This window comes from Pelodiscus sinensis, chromosome 1 (assembly GCF_052426305.1).
Source record: "Pelodiscus sinensis isolate ZL-2025 chromosome 1, ASM5242630v1, whole genome shotgun sequence".
Lineage (NCBI taxonomy): Eukaryota > Metazoa > Chordata > Testudines > Trionychidae > Pelodiscus > Pelodiscus sinensis.
The window spans coordinates 32,399,229-32,424,377 of NC_143052.1; the positions used below are offsets into that span (position 1 = coordinate 32,399,229).

The 25,149-nt window shown below is 42.3% G+C and overlaps 1 long non-coding RNA gene across 1 annotated transcript in view; it reads left to right on the forward strand.

The window, feature by feature from the left end:
• The window catches only part of LOC142829182 (uncharacterized), a 37,521-nt gene extending 13,109 nt beyond the window's left edge, over positions 1-24,412 (forward strand). Inside the window, exons 3-4 of the long non-coding RNA XR_012903577.2 lie at positions 19,075-19,139; positions 20,188-24,412. This is a non-coding gene — a long non-coding RNA (uncharacterized LOC142829182). The remainder of the gene's footprint in view (positions 1-19,074; positions 19,140-20,187) is intronic.
• Positions 24,413-25,149: the final 737 nt, after the last annotated feature.

Consider the following 25,149-nt stretch of genomic DNA (forward strand, 5'->3'; position numbering starts at 1 on the left):
TTTGTATGTAAGTCGGAACTGGTACATATTGTAGGGGAAACTCTAGCCAAACATTTTTTTTAGTTTTGGATAGCATAGGGAAAGGTTAACTCCCCTCTAATGTTTGTTTTGCTGTCTGTTCCCCTGTTCAGAAGATTTCACATCTATTTCTGTCCCTGTGACAAACTCAGGACTAAAGGAGTAACTCATCAAATACCAAACAGCTCTGCACCATGCTTTGAGCTAATAGCTTTATTTCCACACACCACCCAGGGTTCCAGGAGGAGGGTCCTTTTTTTGCTAACACAATGAGGCCAGCACTTTGTTTGTTTTGGTGGAGTCTTTGTTTGCCCAGGGAGCCCAGCATGTATAGGGGGAGGAGGGGCGGAGAGGCTGCTTTTGTCTGCTGTTCTGCAGCCTGTTGCTCAGGGGAGGGGGCAGCCTGTTGCTGGCGGGGGGGGGGGGGGGAGGCGTGCAGGATGCGAGGCCGCGGGGGGGGGGGGGCAGCGGGCGTGGGGAGGCACTTTTCCTCTGCCCGCCAGCTCTGCGGGATCCCTGTCCCTGTGGCCAGCTGCTGCAGGCAGAGGCCAGTTGGAGCCGGCCGAAGAGGAGGAGGAGGTGGATTCTAGGACCCAGGTGAGCGAGCCCCGGGGACGCTGCTGCGCTCCGGGAGCCCGGCATCTATAGAGGGGAGGAGGGGCAGAGAGGCTGCTTTTGTCTGTTCGGCAGCCTGTTGCTCAGGGGAGGGGGCAGCCTGTTGCTGGCAGGGGGGTGGGGGTGGGGGGGGACAGCGGGCGTGGGGAGGCACTTTTCCTCTGCCCGGCAGCTCTGCGGGACCCCAGTCGGAGCCGGCCAGAGGAGGAGGAGGATCCTAGGACCCAGGTGAGCGAGCCCTGGGAATGCTGCTGCGCATGTGCGGGAGTTGCCTCACCCCGTTCGTATCTAGGGATCCGACATAAGTCGGATCCACGTAAGTCGGGGACTGCCTGTATACCCTCCCAAACTTGCTGAAATGAAGTATTTAATAGGATCATCTACCTGTTGAATACTCAATCATAAATACTTTCCATTGCTCTTGCTGACAAGACTAATTGGAGAGAGATGATTAATCTATACTTGGGGCACTGTTTCAGATCACAAGATTGGGAATTGAATACTCTCTAGAAAGAGAAAAGACTTCCATTCTATGATGCATGAAATGAATCATCCAACTATTTAAAATGGTGAGAAATAATGGAGCATAACTGGAGAACTTTTAAAGTAGAATTTCTGCTCTGTTGCACAGCAGCTGGTACGACTGGAAAAGTCTGGCAAACAAAAGATGCCATTGCTTTTTACAGCAGTAGGGTAACAAGCAATTGATATATGTATCTCCCAAGGGATCAGAAAAGCCAGTGCAGCCACTCTGGTACATGTAAGTGGGGATGTAATCATTAGAACTAGTAACTCTGAAAAAACACCAAAGACACAAAAGGGAAGGTAATTTCACATGGAACTACCTGCAAAGTGATGGCTAGTGAATGGTGACACAACTCTGGGTTAATGGAACAGTCATAACCTTTTCTTGGGTGCAAAATAGAGTAACAACAAATGACTCAGACGCTGAATTGAAGCCCCAAGTTGCTTTTATTTAAATTGTTGACACTGAAGTTATACAATAGGTGAGAAACAAAAGGACTTTCATCAGCTACTGTAAATTGTTGCAATTCTGCTAAAGATAGTCTAGAAGAGCTGGCTCTGGAAAGAGGGGTATATAGATTAAAGAGCAAATATAAGCCAGAAGTACAATTGTAGTATTCAGACAAATGCGTGCAGTGCCGCTGTATCTGTGCACACAAATGGGTGTGAGCAGCTGGAAAGTGGTCAATTGGATGCCTTCTATTTCCATGTTCAGTTACTGATTTGCACAAACAAGCCTGCATGATCTGCACATGTACATTTTGTGCCCATATTTGTACATATTGTCCCATTGGTGAAAATTTGGCTCATGTGATCACAAAAATGTAAAAACAAAACCAAACATGTAAGGAAAATACCCCACATCCATATTTTACTTTTCTAATGTTAGACACAACAAATTCTTTAAGTGATCAGATATGGAAATCATAAGCAAGCTGGGATATAGCGTCATAGGCAAAAACAAAGAAAACAACTCTCAGGGGGTAGCTATGTTTGCATGTATCTGCAAAAACAATGAGGATTTCTGTAGCACCTTAAAAACTAACTGGTTTTTTTGGGCATAAACTTTGCTGGGTAAAAACCATTTTGACAGATGATAGTGGTTTTTTACCCACCAACGCTTATGCCCAAATAAATCTGTTAGGGTACATCTACACAGCAGTGTTATTTTGGAATAACTGATGTTATTCTGAAATAACAGAGTATGTCTACACTATAAGACATTATTTTGTAATAATGGCAAGCTTGAGGACATCTTACTCCGACTCTGACTCATGGTAACCCTAATTTCATGAGGAGTAAGGGAAGTCAAAGGAAGAGTATTCTTCATTTGTAGCCCTTCTGCCGGGTAGGCCTGGCAGGAACCAGGGCTGGGTTCAATATCTTGGGGTCAATCTCACAAAGAACCGGCTCGAGCCCCCACCCAGTGATCTGGGAAATTCACGCACCCCTGGGCGCCTCTGAGAGGCAATGCTTCCCCACTCGCAAGCACTGAGTCTGAGTGTAGGAAAAGAACATTTAATGAAACAGAGGAAGAATTCATACGGCATTAGCTTGGGGAAAACACCACAAACAGAGTTCATAACCCAAACATGAGCCCCCACCCCGGCCAAGATTCGCCTGAAGTCCACCGACTCCCCAAAAGTCTCTGTCCCCACAAGTCTCTGTGCCACCCAGAGTCCCAAAGTTCACCCGCAGGGTTTCACCTCCCAACCTGGGTAGAAATGGGGGCGGGGAGATAGATAGGGGGCACCTTATACGAAAACTCCGCTACGCTTCACCAGCTGTCTCATCCCACACCTCTGGACGCTCCGCTGGGCACCTGTCGCCACTTCTCGCCTGCTGCCGCTCCACGCCACGCCACTGGTCGCCGCTCCTCGCCTGCCGCCGCTCCATGCCACGCCGCTAATGGCCGCTCCTCGCCTGCCGCCGCTCCACGCCACGCCGCTGATGGCTGCTCTTCACCTGCCACCGCTCCACGCCACGCCACTGATGGCTGCTCTTCACCTGCCGCCATGCCGCTAGTCGCCGCTCCTCGCTTGCTGCCACTCTACTGGCTGCAGTAGGTCTGGCTCTCAGCCAAACCAGTGATTTCAGCTTAGTGATTTCAACTCTCAGCCAAACCAGTGATTTCAGCTCTCAAATGAATCCAGCTTTCACTGGACTAGCAAACAAAAAGACTCCTCAGGGAGTCTGCTTTAGGTCTGTCCTTAAAACAAAGGGGGAAAGGTGCAGGCTGGGCCAGTCTTATAGCTCACACCTGGTAGGTGTGAAGCAGGCTGACTCAAGTCCTTTAACCCTTTCCCCCAGCTCTGTTCTCTCAACTCTGGAAGGGGGGAGGCTTGTTCTTCCGAGACCTCTTACCATGATGGTGGTGTCTCTCCTGCAAGCACTGGTGGCATGTTTTACAGTTCCCACATTTAGGGGTAGCATGATTAGTGACCCCCACAACAGTCCCAAATTATATACAATTCTCCACATTCCATTCCAACACTGACCCTCCATCAGCCCTGGCTGAATGGGATTTACATAGCTACGCCTTGGATTCTCTCCTGAGCAGTATTTACATGTCAACAGTTAACAGTTAATTACCTTGTAGAGCTAAACAACTGTAGTGGGCACACCCACCCCTCCTTTCAGCTGGCTGACAGCAAGCAGCAGTTCAGCCCCTGCTTACAATTTGACTTCCAGCTGTGGAGGCAGCGCCAAAGCCGAATTAAGCTATTTCGACTTCAGCTATGCAATTGATGTAGCTGAAGTTTCATAGCTTAATTCAACTTTAGCCCTGCTGTGTAGACATACTTTTAGTCTTTAAGGTGCCACAGGAATTGTCATTGTTTTTTACTAGGAAAACAGTTTACAAAGTCCTTTTTTTGAGATCTATATGTAATTACAGCTTGGTTTAACTAGATCACAGTATTTTCATTTTGAGTCAATTTAATATCCTTTCTAAAATATCCATGTTTTACTAAGGAACATGTTTTGTTACTGTGCTTCACAAGACATGGCTTTTGGTTAAAACAGAGATCTGTTGCCACTGGCTTTTTAACTCAATAGCTGAATATTTGTTCTTCTGACCTATTCAGTAGCTCTTGTTAAGTTTAGTTGAGTCTTGGGTACCTGACAGATTGCTGACAGAGTAATAACTGTTTTTAAAAAGTTTATGTACATTTGATTATCTCAGTCTAATCCCTGTCATCTATATTTGTATGAATGTGATTTATTTAATTATTAACATTTGTGCCTACAAGCTTTCTTTTAAGATTTTTTCCAAATCTCTTAAAAGCATGTTAGCAGTTTAACAAATTGTGCTCTGCAAGGAAAATCTTCAGGGAAGGATTAGGTCTGCTTTTCACAGTTTCTCACAAAGAACAAGTGCATTCAATCACAAAAGACAATTTTGTTTGAACTTTACATTTTACATTCTTTAAAAAGCATCTCCTTTCTGCTCCTGCATGCTGCTTTCTGTGATAGCAAGATTCAATTTTGCTACAATTCAGAACATGTAATATCTGTGGCAATAATACTCAAATTATCATGTTTAATATAAACCTTCATAGAGTGTAACTGTTTTCAGAAGCTCAACACTATAAATCCTAAGTGACAGTGACCTTAAATGGGGTAGAAGATGGGATTTCTGTCATTCTCTGAGGGGTGTTATAGCATTAATCTTAGTCGTCTTTGAAGCACATTCTTTTGTTTTGATGTGCTTAATACTAAACCTTTGTTGGCAAGGATTCATATGCATGTATTGTTATTTGATGTCTGCTAACATAACGAATATATACACCATCATTCTGTAAATAGTTTAAAAGGCTGTAGCCAAGTTGTGTTATTGTTATATATATATCAGAGAGTTTGTATGTCTGTCTGTCTGGCCATGAGTCCATCCGTGAGTCTGTCTGTTCAAGAATTCCTCCTAAAGGTTAAGAGCTATAGCCACCAAATATGGTATGCAGCTTTCTCTTACCCTAACGTAAAGAATGGTCAGGATTTGGTTGTTCCAGGAAAACAGGAAGTACCTGGAATAGGATTGTTTCTCATAACACAGAAAGGGAGGATACTGAGAACAGGGCAGTTATGCTCTGGAATGGCCATTTGGGGCAATGAGTGTTGGGACATACTACAGAATGACCACAGGGACCACAGAATGCACCAGGAAGAGAGTGGCCAGCTGGGGCCAAAGTTCTCAGTATTGCCAGGCACCGGCCATGAGTAAGTGCCCCTGGTTTCCCCAGAACCCTTACCTCCAGTCCTCCTGCCAGCAGCCCTCCCAGGAGCATTGCCAGGGCTGGCCAGCACAGCCCTGGTCCTTTCCTCTGAAGGAGCTGTGGGACAGAGGGGATTGGCAGTGTGCCCCCACCTCACAGAGGAGCCACAATTTGAGGCTGGGCAGCAGAGGAGCTGTGGGCCAGGATTGGGCACCACAGCCCCTGTTCTGGCCATGAGCTGCTGGTCAGGGCCAAACCCCATGGCCTCTGGGTTTACTTAGAAGGAGCTGCCATCTGGGCAGTATGGCCCTAGGCTCCCCAGGGAACCGCCATCACCAGCGTAACATCATCTTCGCTACCCCTAGTAGCTCTGGTGAGTCCCCCAGCCTTCTCAGCCCCCAGCCCTGACTCTTGCACTTCCCTCCCTCTGCCCTGAGGTGTCCTCCCTCCCCTAAAGGATCCCAGCAACACCGGGTAAATTCTCTAGTGACTATAAAATTTTCAAAAATGATTTTTTCTGAGAACAATTTGCTTGACTCTACTTGTGTGTTTAATTCTTTATTTTTGCCTTCATAATCAAATAAGAAGAGTGTCTGGATGCATGAGGTAATTTTTTTTACTGAACCAGTTTCTGTTGGGGAGAGAGAAAAGCTTCACGCCTACAACAACACTGACTGTTAAGTTATCACTCTGAAATCTGAATCTGCCTCTGAGAAGAATAGTTTGAAAAGGATGATTATCCTGTTCTTCTAAGTGAGATGTTAGTTACATGCCAGTTGATTATACTTTAATCATCAACATTGCCAACCGTCTCACTGCCCACAAAAAGATGTAAGGGAAGAGAAGGATTTTCATATGTCAATCTACATGATCTATGCAAGATGGTATTTTATTCTGCTGCCACAGTTGAGAGGCTTTGGAAAGTGTCATAACTTTTTCCCACTCCAGTCAGGATGAAATGAAGCACAAGATGCCTAATAGAGTGCAGAAAGGCATCTAGTCTCCAATATATATCAACCAAACCCAAGGAGCTTGGTAGGGCTAGTGAGTGCCACCAAGGCAAGCTGTGCCCAAAGACTCCCAGCAGAGCCCAGAGTAGGTATATGATTCTATTTTGAGCTTTAGAACCACGTACTGTGAATGGAATCACGTTTTAGTGTCTCAGACAACCCAGGTTATTTATGGCTGGACCTTGATTTGTGGATGGAACTCCACAATATTTTTTTTAATTTTTCATTTTATCTCTGAACTTCACACATTGTGTCATACCTTCCCACACTGACTTGTCTTTAACTCTCTGCTTTCTGGAAATAAATGGCTATGGATACTGAAAACTCTTTGTTTTGTTCTTTACTTCTTGTTTACTTCTTATCTTTCTGTTTTCCTAAGTCTCTCAAAGTTTACAACATTTCCTCAGGGCTTAGTTTCTTGGTAAAATGTAAAACTGAGCCTATTCATTAGTTCACATGGGGGAAGAAGGATAAGTTGCTACAATTAGTCTCCTCTGCCTCCCCCCCTTTAACAAAAAAGAGAACTGAATAGGTGGCCAGTGTTAATTTATTTTAGGCTTCAAAAGCAGAGAATATACTTTGCCCTTAAACTGTGTCAGGAAATGAAAACAGTTGGTTCTTGGGTTAACACAATCAAAGTCAAATCAATCCTTTCCTTTTTGAGGTTTTTTCCCTAACCAAGTCATGGACAGCTTTATTTTAACATCTCTGATGACATCAGTTTCCTTTCTCCACAAAGAAATGCCTATGGGCAATAACATTCTGAGATATAAAAGAGCAAAAAAAATTGTTTTTTAAGTATGCCAGCGTAATATACAAGGCAACTGACAGTGTGTGAAATGGTGGTTGTAAAAATCCAATACACTCCATATCACCAGATATACAGCCTGAGAAAAAGAGCAACATTACAGACTTGATACACTGACTCATGATTTCATTTTCTGTGCTTTCTAGGAAATTTTGCCATCACATTCCTGGCTGCAGTACAGCCCATGTCCCTATATATCTCATTGAGCATTCTTCTAGTAGACTTTTACAGAGATTTAAGGAGCTGTGCACAGAAGTATATCAAACAATCTTATCCATGCTGAGGGTCACCGTGTTTTTCATTATAACATATGTTGAACTAGTGGTCAGTTTACATTTGAGATAATCTTGCAGCCATGCAGCCGAATTGCACAATACACTTTTTGAAAAGATAACATCACATTCACCATATTGCAGAAATAGTAGAATGGGCTCTCCCTGATAACCAAGTTTCTCAATATTTACTGTTACAAAACATGAGATATCAATTCCCCAAATAAAAAAGGAACTGTTATGGAAGAATACAGAGTGGAATCAAGGCTGGAAGAAATAATAATGTTAGATCTCTGGCATTTTTTTTTAAGAATCATAAAAATGTAGAGCTGTAAGGAACCTCAAGAGATAATTTACTCTATCCCTCCCCTTACTGTGGCAGGATTAAATATATCTAGAACATCCCTAAAGACAAGGGGATGAGTTAATATCTTTTATTGGACCTGTTGGCAAGAGAGACACGCTTTCAAAGCTTACAGTGATCCCCTTTTCAGGATATCTGTGACAGATGTGTATATTAAAGAGAGGGTGAGGGATTTACAACATCAAACAATGATGCCAGAATGCACTTGCTACCACATAAAGGTGGCTATAGAAACAGAAGGATTGAGATTTTCAAAGGCAGCAAGGGGTGTTTAGCCACACATCTCCCATTCATTTTTGTAGCAGATGTGTAGCTAAGCTCCTGCACTGCTTTGAAAATCTTCACCAAGATCATATAAGCTTATGCTTATGAGATATGAAAGTTCTGCCTGATTACTGCAATTATGTAGGTAAATTCACGGTAGCATGTACAGCAATAGCCACTGGCAATTTGAGTAAAAATGAAGAAAGGATCCTACTAAATAATTCACCAGACAACTAGGAGGAAAAAGTTGTGCCCCATCATTGGCATCAGTTTCTCTGATCTGTGAACTTGCCTGCAGGCCAGTTCGCCATATCATAGGTGAATGAAGCCCAATCCATGAAAACACTTAAGCCATTGGTTTCATGGTTTACATGTTTAGTTGCAATTCTGTCTACTCTCCAGGCTCACTGAGTATCAGGCCTTGTGCCTTTACCTCTCCTGGACAAAATCATACCATTCTACTGCTCTGAGGCCAGGCACTGGCTACAGAGTCCTGGCTACCCACTCTGCTAACCACAGCAGGTCTTTGCGTTCAGCACATGAGGTTTTTTCTTTAGGTGTATGAGACCAGAGGGGAATCTAGTGACCAGACAGTCTTCTTAAACCAAAGTATAGCCTCATCTGAAGAGCAGGAATAAAACAGCATAAAAGAAAAAGGATTTTAAAATAGTCCATATGATTGTCTGTGTTACCAACAGTCTCATCATTCTGTGATGGTGACCCAGGCAGCCCTAGCTTTTTCTCACAGCCCTGCAATATCTGTGTGTTTCTCAATTTAAACTTCTTATGATAACTTCCTCATCTCTGTCTTTTTAAATTGTTTCTTGTCCATTTTTGGCCCCCAGCACTAACTAACCATAATTTGTAACTCGGCTGGAGCCTGGAGGTTCCATCTTCACAGTTAAGACATTGTTAACCACTTTGAAGAGTTTTCCACCAGGTGGCTCATCTGGAGTTATTTTGCATCCTGCTTCTTTTTTCACATACCATCCTATTATGCTAAGCCAATTCATTAATACAGTAAAACACATCCAAATAGCCACCTCATATACAATATTTATTAATTATACCACACATTCCAACATCCATCACAGAGTTTAATTTTAAGTATGTAAGTGCTTTATTGATAGGGGGCCCAAACAGCACATTTTGGAGCTTTGCATACTGCATATGTTTTGTGCTTTCTCATGAAGATTTATTGCTAGTTAATCTAAAATAAAAGACTGAATGTAGTTAGTTGCCCTGTGTATATGGTATACATAACCAAAATAATACTATTTTTCAGAAAGGGGACCACATTTATAGACTTAGAAGTGCCAAAAGTAATAAACCCCTTAACATTTCAGATATAGCCCCATATTTTAAGAACCCAAATCCCATTTGAAAATGACATTTAGGTTCCTAAATCTGCTAGTCACAATGCTGAGCTCAGCATGGCCTAAGTACCTTTAAAAATCTGGGCCATAGTCCCCAGTCAATGCATGGCAATAAGCAATGCTTTTACCTTTTGAACTTTCTGACAACTGCACTTGGAAAATATTGTTTTCTCATGGTTAACATACACTAAGTTAAGACATTTTGATGTAATCTTGCTAATTAGTATGTAAGTCACATAATAAATGCCTTTTACTAAAAATATTACATGCTTCTGATTGCATGTTGAAAAACTTGTACTTTTAGGATAGGTGTTAATCTCTATTTCTGCCATCCTGCCAGATTTGAATCTTTGAATCTTTTCATTACCATATATGTAAAAAAGCCAAAACACACATAGAGTATTAGAATCTGAGACAGAAACTATGTTTATTCATTTCTCGCCTACGGTACAAAATGATCTTTGATAGTTACCACTTTGGAGTGCTGTCTTTAATATCAAGGATGATTCAGCTAGTCCTAAGGTAAAAGAAAACCAACCCAAATAATAAACTCATTTGTAACATGGAAGTACATAATAAGTTACACTATATTCTGAAATTAAGCCCATTTAATCCATGAGCACAAATTAGGTGATCACTAAAATATGAGTATATTCCCTTTTTTCCTTTCCTCATGTGAAATAGAGATACAGTGATAGGAAGATATATAATGGGTATATAAATTATTGTAGTTACAGCCACAACATTAATTAGTTAAATATGTTTCAGGTCTCCTTATCACTTTATGCAAAATACAGCTCTGTGCTAAAACGTTGATCTCCACTGAAAGATCTTGGGACCTTTCAATGAGAAAGTGAAGGTGATGACAAAACTTTTATTGATTTCAATAGTTATAGGATTAGGTACTATGTTGTCATGTGTTAAGCAAAATAATTTATGTGAATCTTTTTATTGTTTGGAAAGAAACAAAACTCTTTTCATTGTAAACATGCAGTAGTTTCCACTCTCCTCCCCAAAAGGTGAGTTTTTCGCAGCAGCATAAAATGCCAAACACACTGTATATGGCTAAACATAATCATGTGTGAAATATTTAGTTTCTGGAAGAATGGAATTTTGCTATTTCTTGGAGCAGACTGGATTCACTGGCGTTGGAATGGAAAAATTACATGAACGCAAATTCATAGGATCTCACAAATACATTCCAAAACCACCTTCTTTTTATTTGAAAAAAGCTACTTAAGGACTTAAGAAGTTGTGCTGGTCCCCAGTACAGGACTGAATTTCATCCTGCTTTTCTAACTTACAAACAGAAGGGTGAAAAGTCTCTTTCCCTTTGGGTGCTGTCACAAGCTTGAACTTTAGGTTTCCTGGCAAGAAGGAAAGGAGGGATTGGGAGGTTTGTTAATGCCATACATCCAGCATCTGTTGGTGTTGATTTTGCTCCATTAACTGAAAAAGTATTTGAAACACAAAACCTACAGCTTGGTAAAACCATTCACATACTGTGTGACATGTGTAGTGGCGCAATGTTGAGCATGCCCTGGTGCTTTAGTTTGCATTTATTATATGTCAAGGAATATAAATTCAAACAATGTGTCTTTGGTACACTTCAGTGACTTTGGTCATTTTTTCATTTGAATAAACAGCACTGATACAATGGTAGTTATAGTTTTTTCTCATTCCAAATCTGATTCTTCATAACCTTTGGCATCTAGCTAGAACTCCCTGATATATGCAATGTGCACATAGAAACATGGCAAATTACTACATGTAAAACCTCTAAAATCCAGGATCAGGGATATTGCTGAAGCAGAGAGCCCCGGCTAGCCAGGTTCAGAAGCGCAGCCCGGGCTAAGCTGATAGTTGGGAATGCAGCCGGGGCTGGAGGCAGCAGAGCCAGTAGCTAGGAGTGCAGCTCCAACTGGAGCTGACAAGATGGGAAACACAGCCTTGGTCACGGCTGGCATGGTAGGGAGAACAAGGGGATGTAGTCCTGGTCAGGGCTGGCAGCGGGTGAGGCAGCTCCGTCCAGGGCTGGAGTCAATGGAGCTAGTAGCAAGATGCGCAGTCTGGGCTAATGCCGTGGAGGGCACAGCCCTGTTCGGAGCTAGAGGCAGCAGGTCTGGCCCCTGTCTAGAGCTAGTGTGGTGAAGGACACAGATTCTCTCCATCTGGAGTTCTCAAGCATCTTGGTCATTTCTCTCCTACTTTCCAGTGGTGAGCTCCCTAATTTCTACGGGTTTTAGACCATAGGGATTCTATTATAAAATGCAGGATGCCACAGATTATCCAAGTCAAAGATTGACACCTCCTGAGGAATGCAGAAAGGAGTTGATAATATAATATACAGAGAGAGAGAAAGTGACTGGAGCAATATTAAAAAAGCTAACAGGCGTTAGAAGAGGATTATTGTGTGTATCACTTTAAAAATTAGCATTTTATGCAATTTGGTATTTCATTTTACTATGCTATTTTTGGCATTCTTGAGACTTAGAGAGGGAACTAATGTAAATTCCATGGTAACTTCACTAACATGAAGAGTAAATAGTGATGCGTTAAAGGAGACTACTGCCAATATTCTAAATGGAGGTGGGAGGGCATGTGGAGATACCTTGCTACAGATGGACTGTCCTTCACAAGCAAATATTCCTATTTATATAGTACCTTCTTTCAAAGAGCTTTACTAATATTGACATCATTTTGAAGCAAATTGGAGCAAAAATGGGCTGCATCCAAACCAATCAGAGAATGGGGTCTGAAGTAACTGAATGTTAAAAAGGCTTTTAAGTGAAGAAGCCACTTTAAACAAATATGAATTCAAGGCAAATAAAATTTCTCAGTACAGATAATTTGGAGGTTGCTTTTCCAAACTGTTTGGTCTGTGCATAATACAAGTGAATGAGACTGAAACTTTTAAAAAAGGACCAGGATTATATGATCTTGTGGGCTCTAAATCAACATTATCAAACGCGCCTCCTTGTCCATGGAAAGAGAGTCTCGTGAAAGCCACTTGTATTACAGGACAGGAGTGATTTTTCAGCCCACTTGTCACTTCAACACGGTACATTAACAAAGTATTGCAATAAGTAGAGCTACTAAAGAAATGATTTATAGATACTTTAAGGCTTGTTAAAACAGGTTAATGTCAATACAATTAGCTCTTGGATCAAGTCAGTCGAGACTAAAGGGAAAGTTGACATAATGGTATTAAAGCCATGTTCCAACCCAGGAAGAAGTATCATTTGGCATTCAGACCTGGGGAAATACACAAAGTAACTAGCTTTAAAGAGTGGTCCAGAGAAGAGTCCCCTCTAATAAAAAAAGGCATATTTTGAAAGAACTGTTTTAAACAGTGAGATGAAGATTGATAGGATAATTATAGAGCAAATCAGTGGAAAAGACAGACAGACAAGAGGGCATATGAGACTCAGAAGGGAGACAAAGCAGAAAGGGAGCAATACTGCACAGTCAGCAAATGGCCAGGGGAAGAGGAGGTCAACATCACTTGCAAAATGTTAGATACTAATTATACTGATTAGAAAAATTCTGCTGGGAAAGTGAATAAATTCTTCATAATGTACTCAATTATGTAATGCCATTATAAATTAGCAGACAAGAATTTAGTTGAGTTGAGGTTGCAACTTACCACGAAAGTTAAAAAAAATGTCTACCAAGGAAATGTTCATATTAAAAAATATGCATTGAAAATGATGAAAATATGCCATTAAGGAAGGGAAGATAGTTAAATATTCTCACCTATTACACACTCACTTAAAGAAATATACATGTGTAAAAGATCATATTGCCTATTCAAAAACAAAGTGGGTACATGTTCAGTTTCAACCCATAGGCCTCATAGCTGCTCATAGCATCCATCTTTCATCATATCCATTGTGAATATAGGCTACAGACTTTGGCAAGCCTTTATTCATACCCACATAACATGTAGCTGGCAGCACGATGGCATTTCAAAATTGCTGGGAAATCTGGGAAAACCTCTTAATGAGCTGTATGAAAAGGGACTTTTTAGTGTGAGACGTTATAACAACATTTACAAAAAATCAGGAAATGTGGAGGTGTGTTTGCTTTGAATTGTTGTACTGAATTCTAATACCTTGGTGCTAATCATGAGTCTTTGTGAGGTTTTTTATGATGAAAGCCACAGCATGTGCATGTCAAAAGATGCTCAGCACAAAGCACGATGGAAGTGTAGCAGGCTGTGGCACTCTCTGACATTGGGCCATTTTTGAGCCATCTAAGACGTGCTTGGTGCATGTTTGTGGTGTGTTTGCTGGAAAAAGCAGTAAGCCAGGGCATCCTGGCACTGATCTAGTCTTTAGAGCTGTTCTAATTAGTGTTGTTTGGCAATGTCCCTCCCTCAGAAGCCAGTACACAAAGAATCAACCAGCTGCCTCAGACATGATACTTTTCTTTTGGTCCTTCATATAATGGAAGTCCTCTGGGGGCTAGCTAAACCAGATTCAGAGCACCACAGTGAGATTTTCACGTTCTATTGAGTTTCATAGTTCTATGAAATAGTTGCATTTTTATATACATTTCTATATGAAGAAACTGTACTTGTATGTTTGCCAAAAAGCTCACAGGAGGGCCCAGTGAACAATTTCAATGTTAATGGTAATGCATACATAACAGGAATGGAAGTGCAAACTAAGAAGAGGATTTTGCATAACTGTCTTGCATCTTTTGGGATCTACAATGAAACAGGAGCTATATTAACTATATTAAGTCGGGTTTGTGTATGGGATTGTAGCATGCCAATATTCTAATGTGCTCCTGAGCAGCTGGCTTTCATAAGATATATTATACCTTGAGCAGTGGTTCTCAAAGTGATTTTTGTCCCGTGGCCCACACCACTCAATGCAGACCTTTCTGAAGACCACTAGTCAATCACACATGATGACAAAATGGGTACAGAAATGGGCAGGAGGTGGGAGTCTCACTGGGAGGCTAGGTGCAGCAGAGGGATGAAGATGAGTGTGGGCCTCGATGGGAAGGTGGTTGAAGAAGGGGTAGGGACTTTGGGAGGGAGTAGAGTGCGGATGTGGGGTCTCAGCAGGAGGTGTGTGTGAAGGGGATTAGGGTGCAGGGTCTGAGCATGAGGTAGATGGGAGTGCTTACCTGGCTCTGTGCCTCCTGCCACTCCCAGACACTATGCTCTGCTGCTCCCATTGTCTGCAATTCCAGCCAATGGGAGCAGCAGTGAAAGCCTCAAAGAAAGCAGTTTCCTGTGCTGCTATACTCCCAGTCCACAGGAGAAGGAGTGGCAGTGCACAGAGCCACTTTCTTTCCTTGTGAACCAGAGCCAGCCCATAAATCTATCCCCACCCTGGTGCTGGCACATCAACCTCAAATGGGGGAGGGGTGGAGGAGAGAGCACGGGGAAAGAGCACCAATGCAGATTCCCTACTGCAGGGGAGGGGGTGAGGTCTGAGCCCAGGGCCCACCTGTAAGATGGTCACAAATCACATGTGGGCTGGGGACCACACTTTGACAACCACCGTTCTAGAGTGACACAGACATCTTGGATGGGAGACAGATGCACCTTGATGGCATGCTGATAGACAGACTGGCAGCAGCTGGTTGAAACACAATACTCTTGAATGCATAAGAGCTTCATCTTTGGTAATCCTACTTTTTAAATAAGATAATCCAGCAATCATCAGGATTTAAGTAATGCACATGAAGGAAGCTATTTGATGTTATCCCCATTTCATAGAAGGAGAAATAGAGGCTCACTATGTTTAATTGACCAGCTTTGCTGTCAAGTGTTCATCAAGAGGGTACTCTGGTCTTGTGTTTTAGGAATAGGATGTGAGTCTAGACTCCAGAAAGCTGAAGCTAAATTCATGCTTGGTTTTATTGCCACTTAATTAGGTGGTTTTACATGGGAAAATTTGCCTCTTGGGTTTCAATCCTAGTTTTGATTTTGACTTGCTGAGAGACTTTCACCTAGATTTAAGTCTCATTTTCTTGATCCTTGAAAAGGGGAGGATAAAAATGGTTACAGTGTTTTCTGAGTACAAGTGAAGATTATTAGAAAGCTAACTCAAGTGGGCTAAATGGGAATATAACTCAGAAACTCTTGGCTCCTGGCCTTGTACAAATCCCCTAGGTACTATTGCTCTTGATTCTTCATCATTAGTAGTCAGAAATGGGAATTTTCACTTCAAAGTAGCTTTCCAAAATGTCGCATTCATCACCATGAAAAATGTTCGCCCTCCTAAAAATTAACAAAAAGTCAGAACTTCAAGAATTCTAAATCATGCAGTCACCTGCAGAAAATGATAAATGCTTGTTGTCTATACTTTAATTACAGCTAAACTTTTCTTGATCCTGAGTCTCTTGTTTTGGCCTCCATGGGACTTTAAGTGCATCTGCTATGGATCTTTCACATCTGTCATCACTGGATTTTACATCATTCACCATAAACCTTTCAATATGCTCTCCAGGAAACTCTTCCAATAACTGCTACAGGCCTTTCACAATGATTCACTTGATATTAACATTTTATTAGCACTCTGATTGGCATGCAAACAGAAAGAGAGAGATGTGCTTTTCATTGCCAAAGTACAGTTTTTGTTACCTGAGCAAGAATCCAAAGGTCTGAGTAATTACATTTTTCTTTATGCATTACAATGGATAGTAATGACACTACCATGAACTCTTAATAGCCATATTTATTAAAATAAACACCCAGCAGCAAAGTTACAGTGTTGGAAAGGATAAATAAACCTGAATGTATCTCATACTTGTATGCCACACACTCACATCAACGGATGGGAGAAATGGATGGGGCTGGAGGTGATAGGTGAACAGTTCCAGTAGCAAGGAAGGGAGATGTTTGTCACCGGGCAATAGGTAGCACCTTCCTCCAAATGACTCTGGCATCCATTGGCCAACTGCAGGAGATAGGTGTGGTTTGCCAGAATATCTCAGCTCCCAGAATTCAGTGCACTGCAGGGGCCATGTGCTGCCTCTTTTGGCTCTGTTCCAGCAGCTCACTTCCCCTCCCTTACCTACACACTTATCGTGCTCCTGTCCAGTTGCTCGAGTCCATCCAGAAGAGAAACATACTGTTCTGTGTTAGTGCCAGTGGCAATGGCAACAGCATTCCACAAAGTCACAGGGGATGGCAGTGGCCTCATGTGCCTCCACATATGTGTGCTTATGCTGCTATGGAGGCTAGGCCCTCTTGCTGTGTGCATGCTAGCATAGGTGTGTCTCTTCAAGTTGTGGATTATACTTTCCAGCTGCAATGTCGATATATGCTGTACTGGACAGCAGAACTAACAGATGTATCAGGAAAGGCATTTAGAATATGCTTTGAGAGTGCTAAAACTGGTGCAGCTGCAGCATGCACTTTCTCAGAGCCTTTAAAGCAAAGCCTAGCTCCAAATATCTAATGCAGTTATTTCTTATTGATCAGCCAGTTAAATAGCCTCATAGCCTGAATAGTTTTAAATGCTCATTTTAATGTTGTCTTGAGTAAAAATGTAATAATAATGTAATGTGAAATAATGTAAAAACAATAAAAATAAAGCAGCAAAATGACAAGACACATGAAGCTAATAGTTAGAAATCAGCTCAGCTAAATTAGCTCCATGTGCCCCTCTTTAATATAAGAAGTGGGTTGTATATATTTTCATTCATAGATCCATAGGGAATACTGTATTTTGGATTATTCCAAATGGCCACTGGATGATACTGTTACTCTACCAAATTGGAGCTTCAAGCATATATTTTCTGGCAACAAGTCAAGTGAGTCTGAAAAGTGATTCTGGCCCATCTATGGTCATTTTCACTTGTTCTTACTTTTTCATAGGATGTGTTACCAATAACTTTATCAGTAAAAGGTATCCAGTACTGTATACATGTGTAGTATATTACTTACTTTAACTAAACTTACTTCAAGTATTATTCTTTGTCCTGGTTTTTTTTGGTCTTGTCTATGTGAGTACCTGGCCAGGGGAGGTGCTAAGGACTTACCAAGCACCTACCACTCCTTCTATAATCTAATCTTCTATTCTAGTCTAGCCATTCTTATCTCTACTGAAAGCAGTATTCCAACAGGAAATAGTCTGTAATTTCTCTTCATAACTATTGCCCTAATTTGTCAGTTTTAGTAATTGATATCATGTCTCATGTCTTTTCTAGTAGAAATTAACAAAACAAAATAAACCACACAGATTTAATCCGGAACCATTATTAGGCTCTTTTATGGAAAATCCTAGGTGTGTTTGTTGGGCAGAGGGCTGGTACTTAAGTTTTACACTAGCTTACACATAACTGACTAAGAATTATATCCCTGATCTAGGACTCTACAGATTGGTTTAAACATTCTATAGAATGATGTTCTATTACAATTCATATATAAGGTATTTTTATAAAGCAGATCTGTCTTTAAACCAATCACTCATGGGTTCAAATTCAACCTTCATTAGTTTCTGCATAGTTGTTGTACCTCTGTGGGATGCATGCCTTCACTCTGTATACCCCCATATAGTAAGAAGTTTGTTAGTGGTTGTTACATGATAGGGCTTGTCTAGACTCTAGACTTCCAATCTTACTTTCGAAAGCAGAGCTTTTGAAAGTGAAACTAGTTGGGACGCAGCTTTTTCAGCAACCCCCCCTCCTTTTTTCGAAAAGCCGCATAAACCTCGTTTTTTGAGGAAAAGTGGCTTTTTGAAAAAGGGGGGTTGACAAAAAAGCTGCGTCCTGATGACTTTCATTTTCAAAAGCTGTTTTTGAAAGTGAGATCGGAAGAAGATATACAAATTCCCACATAATTTGCATATCCTCTTCCGAATCTTCCGCATAGTCTAGACATAGCCATAGAGAGTTAATGTCACTTAGGGTACTTCTACACTGCACGTTTATTTTGAAATAAGCTATTTCAGAAGAAATACTCCAAAATAGTGTATTTCTAAATAGCACTTCTACACTACAGGGAAGCCTCAAAACTAGTCTGAGGCAGGCTTCACTAATGTGAACATGATACCTCAATTTAGAGCCCCAGGAGGCACTGGGGAATAATTGGTTTGAATGGCCCTAGGGAAAAGCTATTTTGAAATAGCAGCAGTGAAGCATCCACACTACTGCTATTCCGAAATAACTGTTTCAGAATAGGTGTTATTCCTCATGGAATGAGGTTTACAGATGTTGGAATAAGCTGTCCATTATTCTGGAATTATTTGGAGATAACGGAATTCCTGTGTAGACACTCACATTGTTATTTCAGAATAATGGCTGTGACTCTGAAATAATGCTGCTGTGCAGATGCACCTCTTTGATGGATAGTCTGGCTTTATTCCACAAGTACAACTTCACTGTGTACATTCGGCCTGCTTCCCTGCTACTTTGCACCATTTATCATTATTTGAACCTATACATAGTGAATGGAAAGTGCATGTAATATGTTAACAGTATTGTCTTGTAGCTTCACACTCCCTATGTACCTCTATAAATGAGCACTCATAAAGTGAATGTTTTAGACTGTAATTAAGTTTTTGAATTCTGCTAGAAAAGTGCCATCCTGCTCTCCTATTTGTGTGTGTGTTTCAGACTGAAAATTTCTCTCTTTCATTTTTCAGCACTCACTTTCCCAAAACTTCAGCTCCTGTCAGCATTTCTGTCCTGTTGTGTACAGATCACCTGGGTATGGTAACCAGATACCTTTTCATGTTTCTTTTCTTTCTGGGATTTCTCCCTCACTTTACCCCCTCACTGCAGCTATAGGGTACTTCTTGTCACCAGACCACCTGCTTGTTCCCTTTTTGTCTGGATTTGGCAGTTTCATGCTCTGCTGAGACATACAGCTGGGATAAGAGAAACTCCCTATAATTGCAGTTGAGACAGTTGGAAGCCAGAGCAAAGGTAGTAAAAACTCAGAAGTGGAACCTCAGTCTTTGGTAGTACATTGAGGGAAATGCAATTCTATTATTTAAACTATTCATTTTATGAACTATGTATTCCATTACCAGGTAAAAACAAAGTCCCTGCCTCAAAGGGCTTACAGCCAAAGGGAAGCTAGAACCTGAGAAGTGCTGAGTGCTTTTAATTCCTTTTAATAGCCACTGACTTTATAGGTGCTTAGTACTTTCTAAGAGAAGCGCAGCATTCTACAGAATGGGAACCTAACTGGCAATAATATAGGTTGAGTTGGTACCACTGCAGCTGGTTAAAGTTCCATTATCATGTTAGTTGCTTATAACTTTCCCAAAGTTAAACCATTAGGACAAGAAGCAATGAGCTTAAATTGCAGCAAGGTTGGACATTAGGAAAAACTTTCTAACTGTCAAGGTGGCTAAACACTGGAATAAATTGCCTAGGGAGGTTGTGGAATCTCCATTACTGGAGATATTTAAGAGCAGTTTGGATAGACATCTATCAGGGATGATCTAGATGGTGCTTGGTCCTGACATGAGAGTGGGAGAATGGACTTGATGATCTCTTGATGTCCTTTTCTGGTCTAGTATTCTATGATTCATTTGGGCTGAAATTTTCATTGGTGGGTGTTTTGCTCATCTTAAATTTTTCATTGTGAAGATCTAGTGTGTCTGTGCTTTGAAGCAGAATTTTCAAATTTGTCAAGGATAAATTAGACATGCCTTTTGCCATGCTTGTGAAAATTAGAAAATTAGTTTGTATGTGATTAGTAGAAACTCATGATAATATAGCAGCTAATTTCTCTGTTTTATCTATAGTGGACATGTTCCATGCCGTCACTGTTTCCACATGCAATCAAGAACGCAAATGCATCATCATCACAGAGTGACTGAGCTTGCTTCATCCCAGGTCTGTAGGGGTGCATCTACACTGCACTATTATTTCGAGATAACTAGCGTTATTTCAAAAGAAGGGACGGCTTATTCAGAAATCTGTAAAACTCATTCTACGAAGAATAATGCCTATTCTAAAATAGCCATCGTGAAATAAGGTGTGTGTAGACGCTCCACTTCGGCTATTTCGAAATAGCCCCTCACCAGGGCTATTCTAAGTTATTCCTCCCCAGTGCCTCCTCGGGCTGTAAATCAAGATAGCATGTCCACACTAGGGGAACCTGCCTTGGACTAATTGTGTGGCTTCCCTGCAGTATAGACGTGCTATTTTGAAATAAGCTATTTAGGAATAACTATTCTGAATAGCTTATTTCAAAATAAGTGTGCAGTGTAGATGTACTAGGAGTTGAATGTGATGTTCCGTGAAATAGTTCCTTCCATATACTAGGGACAGTGTGATACCAGGCAGAGGATTTGAGAGCAGAGAAAATAGAAACTGGAAAAATAATACCACCTAATTTCCCGAAGGAGTTGTGAAGATAAATGTATTAGTGTTTGTGAAACACATATAGTATTGCAAGACCAACATAGTAATACTCATGAGGAAATGAATAATTTTACATTCAGTGCCAGGGTTTGGCCGGAGTGTGAATGAATGTGGAACATAAAATGAAATGTTGAATAGCTACCCATTCCCTGAATGAAACAGGGTCTCTGGCACCAGGTGGAAAAAAAAGGTATATTATCAAGTAATTAAAGACTTTATCATAATGTGTAAAGGGAGCCAAATTAAAGTTGCATATGCTATTTTAATTCTTATATTTTGTAACTCTTCAGTGCTTGTTATTTTAATCTTAATGTTGTGCTAACATACTTTTTCTAGATGTATCATAGATTATAAGGGTGGGAAACTGGGTACAGATTAAAGTAGCATTGGCATGTGTTGTATAATTTACACAGCTATTGTAATTAAATATTTTATTTTCCATGTTTTATTTCTTAATGGGGAAAACAATTTAAATAAAACAATCTCGACAGAAACTCAGGAAGATCCAGCAGCTTTTTAAGTGAACTCCAGAAACCTAATACTGTCTCCAAATGACCAGAATACTTACTAATGTTATAAAATAGCAAAAATATTGAAAATTTTACCCTTTAAAAATATTTCAGGCACTGTTTTCTTGCATGAATAAGGTGAGACAGTAACATATTTTAGATCTGAGTTGCCAATTTTCTGTGATATTTGGTGAACCAACTGAAAATAAATAGATAATAAGTTTTGCTTTGAGAAGCCAAAGTCAAACATTTAAAAGTAACGCCTCAAATCTCCAGACATTTTAGAAAATAGATCTGATTTTGTATAAATAAGATCCAATAAGAACATGCTTTGTAGAAGATATACTTATAGCATCTTTGCTGCTATTCTCAAAAGAAAGTGCATTCAAATGTAGAGGACATTTTCTTAAGCAGAAAATTATTAATAATCAAATTCTGGTCAGACCCTGTTGTCTGTGCGCAGATATTTCTTGCCCATTCACTTTGTTTTACCAGTATCCCCAGAAAGAAGTGAAGCCTCTGTACAGGTTGAACTTCTCTAGTCCAGCACTCTCTGGTCGAGAAACATCCGTAGGCTGGCAAAATTTTAGTTAGCTTATCATGTTTGTGGCCAAGTTTTCTGTAGTCCCATAAAGCTTGTTGACGGTCACCTATCCTGGCGTTCAGTTTACTGTGCTACTATTTATGTAAGCGGGGGAATGGTCCCGCTCTTGTGGGGAACTTTCCTGGCTTCTATACACCCCGGTGAAATGAACCAGCGAAAGGATCTGAGTCCCCGCTCCCACTTCCTTTACCCCACGGCTCCCTGATCCTGAGGGCTCCCCCTCCACTCTCCTGAGTAGCAGAGCCCTTGAAACCCCAACAAGGCTGGGCCCAGGTTTCCTGGGGCTTAATCCCTGACCTTGTAGTCACTAGGGGCAGGAGCTAGGGTGTCCCCACTCCGAGGTGCTCTCTTTACACTGCAGGCCTTCTTGGCCCAGTGATCACTTCATAAGGTTCAAAGCAAATACAATTTATTAAACATCAACTGATTAAAGAGAATAGAATAAGAAACAATGAGAATGGTTAAATGAGAACACACAGCCCTGCTCTGTAGCACAGGGACATCAACACAGCAGTCTGCAGAGTGTAAGGACAGTTCGCAGTCTCTTCCTTAGAAGCCCTGGATGTGCTGCAAGGGGCTGCAGGCTGGACACGCTTGCACTGGCAGTGACCACACAGCCTCAGTCTCTAAGTGGCCAGACCCCTCTCCCAGTCCAGAGCCTTTCCCCACACTTTGCAGGTCCCAGTAGCTCACCACATCCAGCTGCAGGCTGTGCTGCTTGGCTGTTCCAGCTCCTTGTGTTGCTTCTCTGTTCCTTTTGGCTTTCTGAGCACTGCCAGTCTGCTGCTCAACACAGGGTCTGCACTGCTTGGCCTGTCTGTGTCTGGTTCTGTCGCTGCAGGACTTCTTCTTGTACTCCTCTTTCAGCTCTCTGTCTTTGCAGGACCTCTTCTGCACACAGCTTGTTTGTTCAGAGACAGAGCCAGAACAATCCCCACTTACAACCTGTCAGTCAGGCTGAGCTGGAGTGTTGACTGCTTTCCATTGTCTCTGGGGTCTGTCAGTCTCATGAACCCTTCCCCTTCTGAAGCTGGTAAACCAAAAAACTCCCACAGAGTTTTAGTAAGGGGTAACAGTCCCCTTACATTTAGCTCTAATTTAGCCCTAAATATCTTCTAAGAGCCCAGTAAGCCGAGGAAGTGTTGGTAATGCTGCTAGACAATATTGACCTCCTGTGGTTTGGTAAATTCTTTGGTTTGGCACTGGTCAGATCCTGCAGGTGCTGGACTAGAGGTTCAATGTGTACTTTCTAGAATGGCATGCTTCCACTGAAAATAAAGGCATAACTACTATTGTCTTCAATAAGAGCAGACCTGGATCAGCACTGAGTGCCTTTGTGTCCCAATATGATAAGCCCTTGAAAAGGATTGGAGTGAGGGCAAGGCTTGTTTCCAGCCAAAAGTATCTGCAGAGATGGTACTGGCGGCGGGAGCCTACTTCCCCAAGAGGTGCACACACAGGATATGTCTACACTACAGCACTAATTCGAACTATCTTAATTCGAATTAGTTAATTCAAACTAAGCTAATTCGAACTAGTGCATTTAGACCTAAAAACTAGTTCGAATTAGCGTTTTGCTCAGGCTAGCCGAGGGCTGTGCTTAAAGGGACTCGACCTCCACCCCAGACAGACAGTTCTCAGGGGCTCTTCACTTGCAAAGCAGTCCTGGCTTGGAGTGCCCTGAGTGCCCACACTCGGCACATCACAGCACTCGGCCATCAGTCCGGCTGCACTTGCTGCAGGCTGCCATCCGGGGGGGGGGGGGTCAATCGGGGGGCTGCAGGAGAGCTTCCACTCCGAGGAGCCCGCTGAGCCAGCCCAGTCCTCTCCATTGGGGGCTCGTACCCCATTCCTCCCTCACCTCCTTCCACTTACTCCTCCCTAGCCCCCCCTTCCTGATGTACAAAATAAAGGACCCATGTGTTCAAAAATAGAAACTCTCTTTATTGAACAAAACTCGGGGAGACTGGGAAAAGGAGGTGGGAGAGGGGAAGAGAGAGGATGGGCGAGGGGAGGGCAACTAAAATGATCAGGGGTTTGGAATAGGTCCCATATGAAGAGAGGCTAAAGAGACTGGGACTTTTCAGCTTAGAAAAGAGGAGACTGAGGGGGGATATGATAGAGGTCAACCTGTGGAACACCTTGCTGCAGGAGGCTGTGAAGGCTAGAACTATAACAGAGTTTAAAGAGAAGTTAGATAAATTCATGGAGGTTGGGTCCATGGAGTGCTATTAGCCAGGGGGTAGAAATGGTGTCCCTGGCCTCTGTTTGTGGAAGGCTGAAGAGGGATGGCACGAGACAAATGGCTTGGTCATTGTCTTCGGTCCATCCCCTCCAGGGTCCCTAGTGTTGGCCGCTGTTGGCAGACAGGCTACTGGGCTAGATGGACCTTTGGTCTGACCCAGTATGGCAATTCGAAGCTCAGGGCTCAGGGTCGGGGGTCTCACTGGACCACCCTGATTTTCATGCAAACCTGCTCCTGGGTGGCCAGGCTGGCAGCTCTCCTGCCCTAGACGGCCACTTTCCTGTGCCTAGTGCAGAGGTCGTGGATGAGGTCCACGATCTCCGCACTAGACCAGGTGGGTGCCCGCCTCTTGTGGACCCGGGCAGGCTCCTGGGAGCCACCAGCCTGGTCCCGGGAAGAGGCAGAGGGCTGGGTGGCAGCGGGTGGCTGGTTCGTGCCGTGCCATGTGCAGGGTCTGCTGGCTGGGTGCTGGCAGGCTTGCACCTAGCACGGGCACAGTAGCCAGCCCGTGCCCCTTTAAGGGCTCCGGGGCCGGGAGGGGGGCAGACGAGTTTCCCTAGTGGTTCCCAGAGTGGCCACCAGGGCAAGCTGGGGAGGGCTAGCCTCCCACTAGTTCGAATTAAGTGGCTACACAGCCCTTAATTCGAACTAGGCGTTAGTCCTTGTAGAATGAGGTTTACCTAGTTCGAATTAAGCACTCCGCTAGTTCGAATTAAGTTCGAAATAGCGGTTTTCCTGTGTAGCACCTATCAAAGTTAATTCGAACTAACTTTTGTTAGTTCGAATTAACTTTGTAGTGTAGACATACTCACAGAGACATGCTTGTCCCAGAAACGAGCCGCTTTGAGCATCATGTGGGACTGAACCAGGCAGGCAGTCTGCCTGACTGCTCCACTGGCCCTCAGGACATTTGCAGCTTGGAGAGTCATGGGAAGCTGGATCCCAATGTTTCATGGGTCAGAGGCAGCCCGTGGACCATATT